This window comes from Balaenoptera acutorostrata, chromosome 11, assembly GCF_949987535.1.
Source record: "Balaenoptera acutorostrata chromosome 11, mBalAcu1.1, whole genome shotgun sequence".
Taxonomy (NCBI): Eukaryota; Metazoa; Chordata; class Mammalia; order Artiodactyla; family Balaenopteridae; genus Balaenoptera; species Balaenoptera acutorostrata.
The window spans coordinates 27,646,907-27,663,662 of record NC_080074.1 but is presented as its reverse complement, the minus strand read 5'-3'; the positions used below and the strand labels follow the sequence as shown (position 1 = coordinate 27,663,662).

Sequence of the window (16,756 nt, the reverse complement as noted above, 5' to 3'; positions counted from 1 at the left end):
CAGGCTCACATTTGCCCTGGAGTTTGGGGCTTTGAGTCCCCCAGATGCATGCTTCCCTTTGAAGGCCGGCTTCCACGCCAGGCAGGCTGAGGTAAGTGGCAGATTCCATTCTCAGGAAAGGAGGAAGTAGTGTTACAGTGGGCAGAACCTTGAACTAGCAACTGGAAAATTTGGAGTCCACTTCTGGTTGTTTGACCTTGGGTCAAACACTGAATCTCTTAGGGCCTCTTGGTGGCTTCATGCTTTTTTGTTCCCTTCCAGTGAGGTACCCCAAGTGCCAAGATACAGGAGCAACCTCTCTGCCATTGGGGTGAGAGTGGCCTGAGAAGGGGCAATTTCCATGTTCCTGTGGAGTCTCAGTTTCGACTTAAATTGTAATGTAGATTTTGCTTCTGTGCCATAATATATTCTCATTTATTTTGAAAAAATAGTAACACCCTCTTAACTCTGTACTTTTTCACAGCTGGAGTCAGTTGACTCCATTTTCATCCTGGTCAGAAGAATTTGTGTTTTCTCCTGGCTATGGATCTTTGCGCACTACCCTATAATCATAGAGTTTGGACTTGGGTTTTTAGATCTTGGTTGTGATGAAGAAACGGGAATCTGATGTGTGTCAGCCATTATCACAATAACCCTCTGGATGAATTTTCATTGTTTAGGGACCTGGAGGTCTGTCTGTGCTCTGCTTCCTGGCCAACACAATAGATGTGCTCCCAGAAAATTGTGGGCAGAGGATATGCTTTTGCAAGTCATTTTTCCCACTTAACGTAGATCTTTCTCATTTTTGATCAATCATTAATGGATAAAGAAGTCATTGAGTTTTATTTTTCCTTTTCTCTGTCAAACAATTTATTAAAAGGAAAGAAAGAAACCTGCAAAGGACTAAGGAAATTTTTGGACTCTTTGGCATAATGACAGGGATCTTGGAGCATGAATAATCCTGCCCCAATCTATCATCTTGCATATTTGGATTTTCCTGGATCTCTTTTAAAGTGGGGCACTGGTCTTGATAGCCTAGGAGGGTGGGAGTGTGCAGAAGTCATAGGCAGAGATACAGCACTGAGCCTGGTAACGGCTGAAAGCTCTCATGAGATCCAGTTTGAAGCTGCATTGGGTAGGCATGGGATTTGCTATGTTCAAGGCAGGACAGTGAGGCAGTCATTCTATAACCAGCCAACCCTTGGGCTTCCAGGGGACTGGAAAAAGCTAGAAGATTTAGTAATACCAGGCAGTGCACTTGACACTTTACAGATATGACCTCAATTAGTGCTCCCATCAAACCTTTGAAGTAGGTTCTGTTTTTATCTCCACTTTAGAGATAAGAAGACTGACACTTAGGCTGATTTAAGAAGTAGAACTGAGATTTGAATTCAGGCCCATCTAATTCCAAAATCCATGCTTTTATTCACTCTTCTATCCTTTTTCTGAGTAAGCTTACAAATGCTTTTAAGCTCTGAGGCCTGCAGCCAGCATATACCTCTGGTGTATGCTAGGCCATGTACCTTTTAGTCGTATGTAGTTAATATCAAGAGTGCTATGACTTTGCCCAATTTGTAATTATAGTATTATTAGGACTTTGATTTCAGAAGTAATACAAGATCTCCCCAAGCCCTGGGCACCCAGCTTGGAAGGATCCTTTACATCTGAATTTACACCTTTCCTCTCTTCCACTAATCTCCTTTAGGGCTCTATCCATGGCAACCATAACACACCATCTCTTCCCTATCACACTTTTCCTTTCTCTGGAGGTAAATTATTTGAATAATGTGTCAGTCATAATAAGCTAGGTTATGCTGCAAAACAAACAACCCCAAAGTCTCAGAGGCTTAAAACAACAAAGGATTGCTTCTTAAAGTAACACAGATTTCTCTACCCATACATGTGTCACCAGGGAAACTCTTCTCTTAGTCATTCTGGAACCAAGGCTGGCAAAGCAGCTACCTCCTCAAACATGGTGGGAGCCAGTGGGAAAGGAGAAATCCGAGGATGTCTTGTTGGCATTTAAATGCTGTCACTTCTATTCCCAACTCATTGGCCAGAACTCTGCAAAATGGTGCCACCCAACCACGAGAGGGCCAGGCAGTCCAGTCCTCCCTGTGCCCAGGAGGAGGAGAAAAACAGACAAATTAGGTGAGCAGCAGTAATAATCACCACATATTTCATGCCATGTATACCTTGCTTCCTTCTTTTTTTTTTTTCCTCCCTAGCTTGACCAATTTGACCTCAGGTAAACTTTACAGAACACACATAGCACCCCCCCCCTTTTTTTAACATCTTTATTGGAGTACTATTGCTTTACAATGGTGTGTTAGTTTCTGCTTTATAACAAAGTGAATCAGCTATACATATACATATATCCCCATATCTCCTCCCTCTTGCATCTCCCTCCCACCCTCCCTAACCCACCCCTCTAGGTCTTCGCAAAGCACGAGCTGATCTCCCTGTGCCATGTGGCTGCTTCGCACTAGCTATCTATTTTACATTTAGTAGTGTATATGTGTCCATGCCACTCTCTCACTTCGTCCCAGCTTACCCTTCCCTTTCCCCTTCCCCGTGTTCTCAAGTCCATTCTCTACGTCTGCGTCTTTATTCCTGTCCTGCCCCTAGGTTCTTCAGAACCATGGTTTGTTTTTTTTTAGATTCCATATATATGTGTTAGCATATGGTATTTGTTTTTCTCTTTCTGACTTAACTTCACTCTGTATGACAAACTCTAGGTCCATCCACCTCACTACAAATAACTCAATTTCATTTCTTTTTATGGCTGAGTAATATTCCATTGTATATATGTGCCATAGCTTCTTTATCCATTCATCTGTTGATGGACATTTAGGTTGCTTCCATGTCCTGGCTATTGTAAATAGAGCTGCAATGAACATTGTGGTACATGGCTCTTTTTGAATTATGGTTTTCTCAGGGTATATGCCCAGCAGTGGGATTGCTGGGTCATATGGTAGTTCTGTTTTTAGTTTTTTAAGGAACTATCATACTGTTCTCCATAGTGGCTGTATCAATTTACATTCCCACCAACAGTGCAAGAGAGTTCCCTTTTCTCCACACCCTCTCCAGCATTTATTGTTTGTAGATTTTTTGATGATGGCCATTCTGACTGGTGTGAGGTGAAACCTCATTGTAGTTTTGATTTGCATTTCTCTGATGATTAGTGATGTTGAGCATCCTTTCATGTGTTTGTTGGCAATCTGCAGATCTTCTTTGGAGAAATGTCTATTTAGGTCTTCTGCCCATTTTTGGATTGGGTTCTTTGTTTTTTTGATATTGAGCTGCATGAGCTGCTTGTAAATTTTGGAGATTAATCCTTTGTCAGTTGCTTCGTTTGCAAATATTGTCTCTCATTCTGAGGGTTGTCTTTTCGTCTTGTTTATGGTTTCCTTTGCTGTGCAAAAGCTTTTAACTTTCATTAGGTCCCATTTGTTTATTTTTGTTTTTATTTCCATTTCTCTAGGAGGTGGGTCAAAAAGGATCTTGCTGTGATTTATGTCATAGAGTGTTCTGCCTCTGTTTTCCTCTAAGAGTTTTATAGTGTCTGGCCTTACATTTAGGTCTTTAATCCATTTTGAGTTTATTTTTGTGTATGGTGTTAGGGAGTGTTCTAATTTCATTCTTTTACATGTAGCTGTCCAGTTTTCCCAGCAGCACTTATTGAAGAGCCTGTCTTTTCTCCATTGTATATTCTTGCCTCCTTTATCAAACATAAGGTGACCATATGTGTGTGGGTTTACCTCTGGGCTTTCTATCCTGTTCCATTGATCTATATTTCTGTTTTGGTGCCAGTACCATACTGTGTTGACTACCGTAGCTTTGTAGTATAGTCTAAAGTCCAGGAGCCTGATTCCCCCAGCTCCATTTTTCTTTCTCAAGATTGCTTTGGCTATTCGGGGTCTTTTGTGTTTCCATACAAATTGTGCAATTTTTTGTTCTAGTTCTGTGAAAAATGCCATTGGTAGTTTGATAGGGATTGCATTGAATCTGTAGATTGCTTTGGGTAGTATAGTCATTTTCACAATGTTGATTCTTCCAATCCAAGAACATGGTATATCTCTCCGTCTGTTTGTATCATCTTTAATTTCTTTCATCAGTGTCTTATAGTTTTCGGCATACAGGTCCTTTGTCTCCTTAGGTAGGTTTATTCCTAGGTATTTTATTCTTTTTGTTGCAATGGTAAATGGGAGTGTTTCCTTAATTTCTGTTTCAGATTTTTCATCATTAGTGTGTAGGAATGCAAGAGATTTCTGTGCGTTAATTTTGTATCCTGCTACTTTACCAAATTCATTGCTTAGCTCTAGTAGTTTTCTGGTAGCACCTTTAGGATTCTCTATGTATAGTATCATGTCATCTGCAAACAGTGACAGCTTTACTTCTTCTTTTCCGATTTGGATTCCTTTTTTTTTTTTTTCTTCTCTGATTGCTGTGGCTAGACTTCCAAAACTATGTTGAATAATAATGGTGAGAGTGGACAACCTTGTCTTGTTCCTGATCTTAGAGGAAATGGTTTCAGTTTTTCACCATTGAAAACGATGTTGGCTGTGGGTTTGTCATACATGGCCTTTATTATGATGAGGTAAGTTCCCTCTATGACTACTTTCTGGAGGGTTTTTATCATAAACGGGTGTTGAATTTTGTCAAAAGCTTTTTCTGCATCTATTGAGACGATCATATGGTTTTCTCCTTCAATCTGTTAATATGGTGTATCACATTGATTGATTTGTGTATATTGAAGAATCCTTGCATTCCTGGAAAAAACCCCACTTGATCATTGTGTATGATCCCTTTAATGTTCTGTTGGATTCTGTTTGCTAGTATTTTGGTGAGGATTTTTACACATAGCCTTTTTAACTCCATTCCCCCTTCCTCTTTGTCTTCCAAAACTTTTTCAAGTATTGCAAAAATAATTTCTCTTTTTCCTTTGTGTGAGACATTTGTGGGCCAAAAGGAAAGGTCTTAAGTCTTGAAATGAAATTATACATATTACAGAGCTAGGTACAAACTACTATACATATAATAGATAGGCAACAAGGATTTACTGTATAGCACAAGGAATTACAGTCAATATCTTGTAACAACTTATAAAGCAATATAATCTGCAAAAAGAAACCCAACACCTGAATCACTATGCGGTACACCTGAAATTAACGCAATGCAATATTTTAAATCAACTATACTTCAATCGGAAAAAAAAAAAAAAGATCTAGGGCTACTATCTTTTACTGCTGAAATAACCAGAAGTTTCTTCTGATCTTCACAAATACCTCTCTGGGCTTTCTCACCCTGCTAAAATTAAACCTATCTTTCTTCTAATTGTTAATATTCAAGATAAATGATGTTCACATTCACTTCTGCTTACTCTTTTGCTTAACTGGCTATACTGCAATAGTATTGAATAGTATTATTTTCTACCACTTTTCAATTAAACATGGAGCCACCGGCACATTACAAATCAAATGGGCTTTTGTATGATCCCCAGTTTTAACTGGCTTCTGAGGGAAATTGTATTCTAAATTCTAGATAACTGGTTTGCAAACCTTGTTTTGGAATGCAACCTATTTTTAGGTTGAGGTCTTTTTATATAGCATATTTATGTATAATCAGAATACCAGAACAACTGCTGTGTTTTAATGGACAATTAACTTCTACTGCATTCATGGATGATCTTTGAAAAAATTAGAATATGTGAAATGTCCTTAACGTAAGACTTTATGAACACAGTATTTTCTTTTATACTCCATTTCACTTTTTCTCCATTAACCCAGATTAGACACTGTAATCTTTGCCTTTTCCCTCTTCATATTTAGCTCTTTGATTTATTTAGGCATTCATTCACTGCATCATTCAACAGATATTTTCTGAGCATCTACATGTGCCAGGCAGGAGGCAAAGTCCTGGAGAAAATTAAAACACAGTCACCACTGTCAGGGAGATTGTGAGTAGTAGGGAGACACACATGCCAGCAATTATAATGCAATACAGTAATCAATATAAGAAGGTATGTACAAAGAACAGTGGAAGCTGAGATGAAACACCTGGGTCTGCTTGAAGGCATCAGAGAGGAGGTGGCTTTTGACCTGGCGCTTAAGAAAGAGTTGGCCTGACAAGGAGGGTGAAGGAGTCCCAAGAGGAAAACGTACTGTTGTGGGTGGAGCTTCAAATGCAAAAGACGAAACCCAAGTGGGGATAAGCCTCAGTTGGTAAGCAGAGAACAGGGCAAGGGCTTTACCTACCTTTCAGAAGGGTTTGTATTTTACCTGGGAAGCAAGGGAGCTATTGAAGAGTTTTGAGCAGGAGAATGACAGCGTAAGATTTGTGGCATTGTGGAGGGTGGTTTGGTAGGGCATGACCCTAGATCAGGGCTTCTTATCCCAGTCCTTTGATTTGCAAGAGACCCATGGATAGAAAGCTTGGGATCTATGAACTTGGATAGGGAAAAAATTAACATTGTCACTAACCTCTAATTGAAATTGAACATTTTTTTCAAATATGAATCTGGGCAACAGATCACAGTAGAATTAGCAGAAGATGTGAGTTTATCACCAACAGAAATCAGGTATTTTGATATAATAATACAGGTGTTGCAGATATCTCAAAATATCCTTTACACTTTTCACTAAACCAAAATTACTGTAGCCATTAGACCCACAGCTACATCTTGTCATTTAATGAATTAATAAAGAAGTATGCATGAACTTTTGTCAGACTTAAAAATAATTTGACATACGCATTTTTAATAGAATTCATCTTTTGTGATTTGTGTATTTAATTTTATTATGTAAACACAGTATTCTGAGGTGGGGTCCACAGTCTTTGCTGGACTGCCGAAGGGGTCAGAAAATGTCAGAACTCATGCATCAGAGGAAGGTGATTGTGGGGAGGTCATTGCAGCCCATGGCAGTGGTGGGGAGGAGGGCAAAGGGGAAGAATTTCTGGGGGATTCTGGAGACAGAGTGAACTTGATCTGGGACATAAAGCAGAGGGAAGGATCTGCATGTACCCTATTTCCCCCATCAAGTTTCTGGCTAGAGCAGAATTCTTCGTATTGCTTGTTACCTGCTCCTTCCTTCCCTGTGCTATTGTTATGTAGCTCTTACACTCTTATCAAAGTCATACATGCAACGTGGTTCAAAAAAAACCAAGGAGTATGGAAAGACATAAGGAAAAACAATCATGCCTTGCTCCCCTCCTCTCCACCTCCAGTCTTACAACTTTTTGAACTCTTAAAGTGGTATCTTCTCTAGCTAGATGGCAAATTCTGTACAGGAAGTGCCTTTTAATCCCCACTATGTTTTTCATTTTAGGTGTTGAACAAATATCTGATAGATTCCAAAGACACTTTCTGTTGCAAGGTCACTATGTACAGCAAGTATACCATACTCTAGTTACAGAAGTTATACCAATGGTGACATTCTAGGAAATGGTTCTTTTCCCTAAATGCACATGTTTTCTGTCACTTGTCTTCACATGAAATAACACAGAATGTGCAAATAAATATTCCATTTACTTAGGCTTTCTGGTTGTCTTTGTGAAAGTGAGATTTGTGTGCTGGTGGGTTAAATAATCCTGTGGAATCACAAACCAGAAATTGAGAAGGTTGATTTGAAATTTCCACCCATTACTTTTCTTGGTGGGTTGGGGGGCGGGGGTATTACTGTCTTGGTAGCAGTGGTTAATTTCAGTGTTGTTACCCAAGTTGTACACTACAGATGGAGTTGCCCCTGAACCCTTTGGTTGGCTGGCTGAAATTCCTTGCCATGCTTCTTGTGAGGTCCAGGAATGTATAGTTTTGTGGTCTGATATATTTTGATGGTTGCCAGATAAAATTGATGTCTGGCACTTTTTCTAGGAAAAACACATGTAGATGTTTCCAAATTGATTTGTAGGAACTTAGAGTTATTAGAATTTTGTGGCAGAATTTTTTCTCAAGTGGCAGAAGAAATAAAGGAACTTCAGTTTTGAGGGCTGTTAACAGCACCTTCCATTAGTGCCAAATCTGAGAAGGCTGACAAACAAATCCATTGTTACTATGGATTTATGACAAAAATAAGCAAGTATCTAGACTTTTAAGAGTTACCGATATAGTAAAGTACAGTTTTAGCTACTGACACTGGACTAGCCCCAAACTTTTAGAAAAAGGCACCTTTTCCCCTTATTTTCTGATAACATTTCTCAATCCAGTAACCAGAGAGACTACTCTGGGGTTAAACCTTGAGATTTGATTGCCATTTACTGTTCTTACTGTTTTATTGGAGGGAGGGAAAGCAAGGCTTGGGAGAAATAGACTGCGGAAAAGTTAGCTTCCCAAGTTACACGTGAGAATCACAATCCTTTCCTTCATTTATGTTATAACTATTTGAGGAGCAAGTTAGAGATTGTTTGTGAAGAAATGAGAGAGATTACCAAGTAATATGATGAGATAATTCTTTAAACGTACTGGCTTCCCCCTTAACACTAACTGGCCAGATAACAAGTTTCTACTTGTTGGCACTGCAGTTAAGCCTCAGAATACTCGCAGCAAAATGACTATTTTTCAAAAACTGCTTCATTGAAATATAATTTTAGTGGAGGAATATTTTAGATTTAGAAGAAATATTTAAGCTACGTAACGTCAAACCCAACGTTTCTAAAAGACTTGAAATGAGCAGGTTAATGAAGCCCCAGAGGAGAGAAGTTTTACGGTTAATCAAGGAGGTAAAAACCAAGACTCAGTAGGAGAGACTGGAAACAGTTGACTTTGATTTATAGACATAAGACTAGAAACGAAATAGCCCGGGTGGATATTTCTAGGAACTAGTTAAGGGAGAATGAAAAAGACAGGAGTGAGGACAAGAAAGTGTGTCTGTTTGCCGGAGGAGGAATCTTACTTATGAGAGTTCCTGCCCTTTCTACATGAGAATTTTCAAACGGAGTTGCTACAGGGGCTGGCTCTAAAGTCTGCGACGTGCACACAGGCTGTTGACAGGGAAGTGATCCTGGCGCCACTGGGTGATGTAGAAAAAGTTCTTTGTGTGTAGCCGGCTTGAGTGCGGAGCTCAACCGCGCAATCGCGGCTGTGGCGAGGCAGCTCCTCCCAGGCGCGTCCCGGCGGCGCTGCTCCCGGGCTCCTGGATCTCATGGAACGTAGCGTCGGAAGAAAGATGTTTAGAAACTGACCGACGTCAACGTGTTTAATAGTGGAAACACCCCAGGTGACTGTGGTATGCAGAGTAAACGGCTGTGTTGAACATTCTGCTGTGTAGCTAATGGGTTAACGTCCGTTCGCGTAGGCTTAGTTATCCTGGTAGAGATGAGAACGTGATTAGGCAAAGTGGCTTCCGAGGACTGTCCCATAAAAGAGCATCGCTCTGTTTCTGTTAATGTAGGTTTAGTATAAGCTCTTATTATTAGCTAGTTTTTCAGTTGTTCTAAAAGTAATAACGTGGTTATTACCATGATTAGAAATCGAATCCATTCAGAAGGGTATGAAGTGAAAAATAAAATTGCAAACACTCCTAGTTCCACTCTCCAGAGGTCACTATCATTAAAAGTTTCTTTTATTTCTTCCAGAATTTTTTGTTAATGCAAGATACGCATATATTTAAATCGTTTTTACAAAGCATACACAAATAGTATCATACTATGCATTCTGTTCTGCAATTTGCTTTTTTAATTTAATATTTGGGACCTCGCTATAGCTGGATAGCTTTATATATCTTTTATGGTAACAAAAAACTTTACATCATTCTTTTAACATCTGTACGGTATTTCATGGTATGAATGCACCATTGCCGATTGAATCAACCCCCACTACCAGTGGGCATTTAGGTTGTTTCCAGCTTTCTGGTATTATGAATGATGATGCAGTAAACATCACAGAGTAGATCTCTGTGCTAATGTTGCTGTGTATCTGTGGGAATATATATGTTGAGTAAATTTCTAGCAATGAAATTTTAGCGTCAAAGGATATAGACATTAACATTTTAATGGATATTTCCAAATCATGTTCCAAAAAGGTTGCACCAATTAATATTTCAGGTTTAAATAAGTTACTGTCTTTTAAATTGTTAACTATAAATTGATGGTTTTCCTTAAAAAGCTGTTAAATTTTAAACAGCATATTTAGTATTCAGACCAAATAAGCTTGTTCATTCGCTAATTAAATGACCTGGAAGTTAAGTCTCTGTTCCACAGAGGATGTCTCTGGAGTGTTAAGTGTCTGCCCCAGGCCTTTAGAACCAGCAAAAGGCCTGGCCCAGCAGCCTGAGAATCTCAGACCCCGCATGACCAGAGACATCCAGAGCTGTGAGATATGCACAGGGCTTCATGCTTTGCCCGTGGCTCCAGTTAAAACAACTGACTGTCTTGAGAAATCCTAGGGCAGAATCTGAAAAAAACATTTTTTTAAATGTGCAATAATACCATCTTCCATTAGTTCTGATCAAAAGACATTGATTAAGCACAACTATGGAATAAAGTTCCTTCTTTAACAACTGTCTGTCATCCCCACTCTCTATCTCCTTATTCTAGTTCTCTCTCTTCTCTGTCTCTCTTTTTGTGTTTGTTTCTTTGCATACCAACCACTTATCCTCTGCACCTACTCATGATACCAGAGCAGTGGCCAGCTCAAGGGACAGCTAAATTGATTTCCTGCAAGTGAAATGTGGTCCTGGAGAGGAGATTAACTTTGCCTGTGCTTATTACCACAGTGATCCGACTCTGTATCTCGATTCTACCCCCCATGGGATATTTGATCTGCTTATGATGCCAAATGCTTAAAGCATCCCACCTATACAAAAACACTTCATTTCTTATTTTTAAGTTTTTAAATAGTTAACACTTATTACAGATGAAACAAAGATATAAGTCAAGTTTCAAAAAAGTTGTGACTCAAGTTGTTCTTAAATTTTTTCATAAATGATCATAGTAGCTCCTCCAAATACCTTTTAGATTATAGCCAACTCTTTGGGAATTACAGAATTTTGACAAGTATTTTATTTCACAAATTACCTGCTTTTTTGGAAAACAGCTCTTTCAAAACCCAGCTCTTTCACCACCCTCAAAACATCTTAAACAAGGACACAGTCACTTCAGAATAGGATTTAGCTGTCAGCAAAAAGGGGGAAACAACTAAACTAAACTAAATTTCCCATTTAATGTCTGAATCTCAGTGGCTTTGTAAGCTACTTCATTATCATACAGAGACTTAACGCCTTAAAGGAAATAAACCAACAGGCACAGAAAGCCTGTCTAATCAAAACTCTTAATTTCAAACTCTCAGTTTCCCAGTGACACATTAGAAGCCAGCAGGAAGACAGAGGAGGTGAAATGTGTTGTTTCATGTTGTCCCTAAATAGAATGTTCTTCCCAACTGGCAGGAAGCACCTGGGGGATTACTTGGTTTAGAAATTTGTAAATAAATTGTTTTTGAAATAAGAAGGGAAAAATAAATTGGTTTCTAAGTTCAGGTGCTCTTAACATTTTCACATACATGCATTTTTGTAATCTGAATTCTCATGGGAATGAATTAAAACAAGTTAAAAATGGTTTTAAATTTAGGGAAGAATGTAGATAACATCAAGATAGGGAATTGAGATAGGAAATTGTAGCTTAACTTTGAATCTCCTTTTCTTACTTTGACTAAAATTGACCTTCATTATTACAGTACTTTCATTTTTACAGCTCTTTACATATTCTGTAAGAAAGCTTAAAAGTGAAACAAAGATTTTTCTTGACTATTATAATCTCTACTGTCCAATTTTTCTAATTTTTAAAATCCATTAAGACTTTAGAAGATACTCTTTCCCAAATCCATCTTTTAATTAACAATTTACTAATGGAATTGACATGATTTTTTCCATTTTTATTATCTATGAGAAGAAATATTCTGGTTCCTTTTATTATTCTTATCTTATTTCTTTAGATGTAATTCTTTTTTTCTTTTATAGTTAATATGAAATTAATTCATTGCAGAGAATTCTGTTGTTCTGACTGATAATATGAATACATATTTACCCATATTGCTAGTAAGAATGTTGTATAAGAGAGTTAGTGGGAAGTATCAGCTCTCAGACACTGGAAATTAAGAGAGAAATTTGTACTTGTAGACCATTGATCTTTGTGTTTTAAATAAAAATTTTAAAAGAATTTCACCATTATATAACCAGTACCTTAAGAAAATTTTACTACATTCTGTTAATACTGAATTAACAATGGACAATTAACAGAATCAGCAAATTGAATAATCCAACCAGAAACACAAGGTACCAGTTCTTCTGGTCAGCAATACTTTAAAATTAGGGATTTACTGAGAGTTCTTTTATTACCTCGACTTTATTTCTTTTGCAAAATATGTGATGGGTATTAAACTTAGATTTACTAGTGTTCTTAAAATCCTGTAACACTTTTCGTTATAAGTGTTACTGATTTAAAAGCGTTTGTGAGGGGAGATGGTCCTGCTTTTGGAGTCTCACTCATTACTGAAAATAAAATATTCTTGACTTTTTTTTCTTTTTATAGTAGACATGTATTTGACTGATTCCAAGTTGATACTTCAGGAATACTTCACATATTTTAACTAATTTTTGTGATTTAGTTTTAAAAATGAGTTGCATTTTAGATTGTTCCCTCTTTTAGATACCTGATTTATGTATTTCTAAAGATATGTTGCAGACCCTGTCATTACAAATTCAGTTGAAAGACCAGTTCTTTTTACCATCCTTTGTTGTTCTGATTTCAGAATTTCAAGTGGGTTTGTTGTCAACTTTAATGTACCTTTTGAGAATAAATGCAGTCTCCAATTTCTTGTGTGTGTGAACGCTCCTGGAGCTGGAATGCTTTTCTTCGGCCAACTGAAAGTGGAGCCTGGTCCGTCTCCTCTCACAGATTAAATCTAGTTTCAGTAGTTTTAAATTTAGTTGGTTCATGACCAAAAGAAAAGAAATGCCCTCATTTTTCTTTTTAATTTTAAACAACCGTAATCTATTGTCTTGCAGTAGTCTTTGGGAACTTTAAGTATATAGCTATTTTTGGCTTTTTGTCTGGTTAATCTAATAGAGTCTATATATTCTCTTGGCATTGAATTTGTGATTATACCTTATTGTCGTCTATAGGGTTACACAAACACAGTGAGCCATTTTGGTTTATATTCTTTTCTTTTTCTGGTGGGGATATGGTTCTCCCAGCTATTTTCTGATAGGCAATTGTGGTAATTTTATTGAGTTTGCCTCACCCCTGTCCTTATCCCTACCTCCACTTACCCACAATTTAATACTTCTCAATAAGACCCTTCACATTTCACCTAGCACAAAAACCTGATTATGTGGTTGGACAGTATCATGCATAGGCCAGTCCTTGGGACAAATAGTAGATGTATTTGGGTTTATTTCCCAGCTAATAGGCTGTGTTTCTTGACTTTTAATTGCACTCTTACTATGTGGCAAGTTTTATGCTGAGCACTTTACATGTATTATTTGATTTAAACACCATGAGTGGCATATAATCACATTGTTCCCATTTTGCAGATGAAGAAGATGAGGTTCAAACAGGTTGAAATAGAAGGCCATCCCTTTACCAAGTGGCAGAGCTGGGATTTGAAGCCGGGTTATCCGATTTTAACATCTGATCTATGATCTAATATCTGGGATCTCCAGCCTTGCTATGCAGCCTGAGTCAGTCCCTGGGAGTCACTGTTGTATCAGAGGAAGGGCTACCAAGGGATCTAGACCCGTGCATTTGCTGACTTGATTGTTCAAAGAAAACTACAGGTGCTGCAGGCCTCCCTGCCCTGCCCCATACACCACCTACTACAAATCACTTTTGTTCTGGGGGGCCTCACTTCTCTCATCTGTTAACTAGAAACAATGTTATTTTGGGTAAACTACATATTTTTCTATTTGTAAAATTTTTGAAATAGTTATAAATTTATATTATATAAAAATTATAAAGGTAGTTGCAAAGATAGTACAGAGAGGGACAGAGAGGAACTGTGTACCCTTCATCGAGTTTCCCCCAGTGGTTACATCGTATATAACTAGCACAAGCAGAACCTGAAAACTGACATTGTTATAAAGTGTATGCATAGTTCTATGCCATTTTATCACCAGCAGATTAGTGTAGCCACCCCCGAAATCAGGATGCAAACTTCTTAATCACTGTTAAGATCTCCCTCATGCTACCCATTTAGAGTCACCATCCTCCCATCCCTAACCCTTGGCAACTACTGATTTGTTCTCCATCTCTATAATTTTATTTCAAATCAATCTTTAAAAAAAAAACAACCCGTTTTCATTATGAAATACCTTGATCAGAAAAGTACAGAGAATACTGTAACAATACTTCATAACCACCACTCAGATAAACAGATTTCATACATGTTGTTGTATTGCCTTCAAAATTAAAAAAAAATCACAGATTGAGTTTAAGGTCTCTTTGTCTTACTCTCTGAGCCTATTGACCACCTACCCTCCCCTGAGATGAACTCTACCCTAAAGGTATTGTGTATCCTTCCTGTCCGTGTTTTTAATCTTTTACAACATAACTAGGAGCCTATAAATACCATATAGCATAGTTTTGTATGTATTTACATTTTATATAAGGAAGTCAACAAATATTTATCGAGTACCTACTATGTGCTAGGTGCTGCTCCAGACCCTGGGAATATGGTGGTAAATAAGGCAAAACCCTTGTCCTAAATATATAAATATGTGAATAAATGAGATAATTGTACATGTCTGTAACTGTGTGGAAATGATAAAATAGGATTCTGTGGTTCGGATTATCAGAGGTGGGGGAGTGAGGGAGTTGGCAGGGCCCTGAGGAATGGCCTTGCTGAGGATATTGCTCTTGTGAGTTATCTTGGTTATTTTTTTGTCCTGATACTAACTTATGGATCAACTTATCAAGTGCCATGGGAAAAAATTATGGATTTTAATTGTAATTGCAATGAACTTATAGATTAATTTGGAGAGAATTGCCATCTTTGAGTTTTCCCATCCCATACATGAACATGGCATATCCTTTAATTTATTTAGATCTTTTACGTGCCTCAATCAAGCTTTATCCATAAAGATCTTGTATTTCCTTTATTAGATTTGTTTATAAGTTCCCCAAGTTTTTGTTGCTGCTGTTAATGGAATCTTGGTTTTAAATTATACCTTCTATTAGTTTTCTGTTGGGATATGGGATAACTTTTTTTTTTTTTGAATGTTCATTTGTATCCAACAACCTTTTTAATTCTAGTGGTTTGTCAGAGAGTCTTTTAGATTTTTTAATGTAGACAGTCATATTGTCTGCAGATTATTGTGTTAGGTTTTTTCAGTTAACCAATGTGTGGATAATCTTAAATCTCTTTCAAACCCTAGGATCCGTGATTCTATTCAATGCTTTTGTATCTATGTGTGGGTAAAAAGTAAGCATGGGTACTCACTCTTGATGCATCATATAATATCTTGATACACTGTACAACAATCTTTTTTTATTCTTGCCTCCTATTCCCTTCTCTATTGACTTTACTGGGAAATTTTCACCAAAATTTTGATAACAAAAATAAAATAGTTATAATAAAAAAGTCTTTAAGAGATTAGACATCATTCATCACTTGCTGGTGACTGTGATACCACTATAGGCTTAGATGTACATGGCACATATTATAGATTGCAAGATGTGGGTCAAGACGAAGTGAGAAAAAGAAAATTGTCAGTCCTCCGTATTTGTAGAACACACATACATAACACACATACATACCATATGTGTGTGTGTATGAAGTCAGGTGAGCTACACAATATATTGGCATTTAGATCATATTTTCTATAGTTGGAAACATCAAATCCAGGAAATGTATACAGTTTCCAATTAAGGTTCAAAGGCATATGGCAGGTCTCTAAGAGACTTTGGGAGGTATTGTTTCTGGAGGTGAGTCTCTACTCTTTGATGGGTCCCTTGGACCAGGAGTGGATCAAGTTTGGGTGGTTCTCAACTCCTAGGATTATGGTCAGGACGGTCCACAGGGTGGGTTGTAGCATAAGTCCCCTTCACTGCTCAGCTCCTGGGAAGTAAGGAGGCTATGTTCTGCCTCAGAGCCCTGTGTTCTGTGATTCCCTGACATTGGACCTAGCACTACATGGGGTGCTAGGTGGTGGTGGTGAGATGAACACAGGAAGTGCTATTTTGGCATTTTCCTAGGTAAAAAAGGAAAGACCATAGGCCCACTCCTCTTGGGAATGCTTCCGAAGGGCCTGGCCTATCGAACTTTGCTTGGGCTGCTTTTCTGGGTTGTCCAAACCTCCCTGGAGTGAGGTCCAGTCAGGATGTGGTCTGAGCTGAGACGCAGTTGGAAGGCCATTTATTCCACCACTGAATCTACTTGGTCAGAGACCAAGTCATAGCTGTTCCCCGAAGCTATGAGAGTAAACACTGCCTCCTATTTTTAGTAGTTCGTTGCTTGCAAAAATCCAGACCTTTGAGTCTAAGCCGCCTTCAGCTTAACAGGCTACCCTGTGATAACAACCACCTCAACAATGACCATGACAGTCACCACTACCAGTTTTCTGGGGTTACTGTGTGCAGGTGTTGTGCTAAGTGCTCTATATGCATTATCTTGTTGCATTCTCACACGGGGTAGTCATTGTTATTATCCCTATTTTCCAAATGGGAAAACCAAGATTCAGAAAGGTAAGGCCACCTGTCCCAAGTCGCACAGCCCTTCAGAAGCAGAGCCTAGTCCTGAGCCCAAGTCAGCCCAGCTAGATGCCATAGTTCACATTTTTTAAAAAAT

The 16,756-nt window shown here is 38.2% G+C and overlaps 1 protein-coding gene across 2 annotated transcripts in view; it reads left to right on the top strand.

The window, feature by feature from the left end:
• CRADD (CASP2 and RIPK1 domain containing adaptor with death domain) overlaps nt 1–16,756 on the top strand; it is a 259,024-nt gene continuing 242,268 nt past the window's right edge. For both annotated transcript variants that reach the window (XM_007165891.3, XM_057556161.1), the window contains exon 1: nt 1–91. The gene's annotated coding sequence lies outside the window, so the exon portion shown is untranslated. The remainder of the gene's footprint in view (nt 92–16,756) is intronic.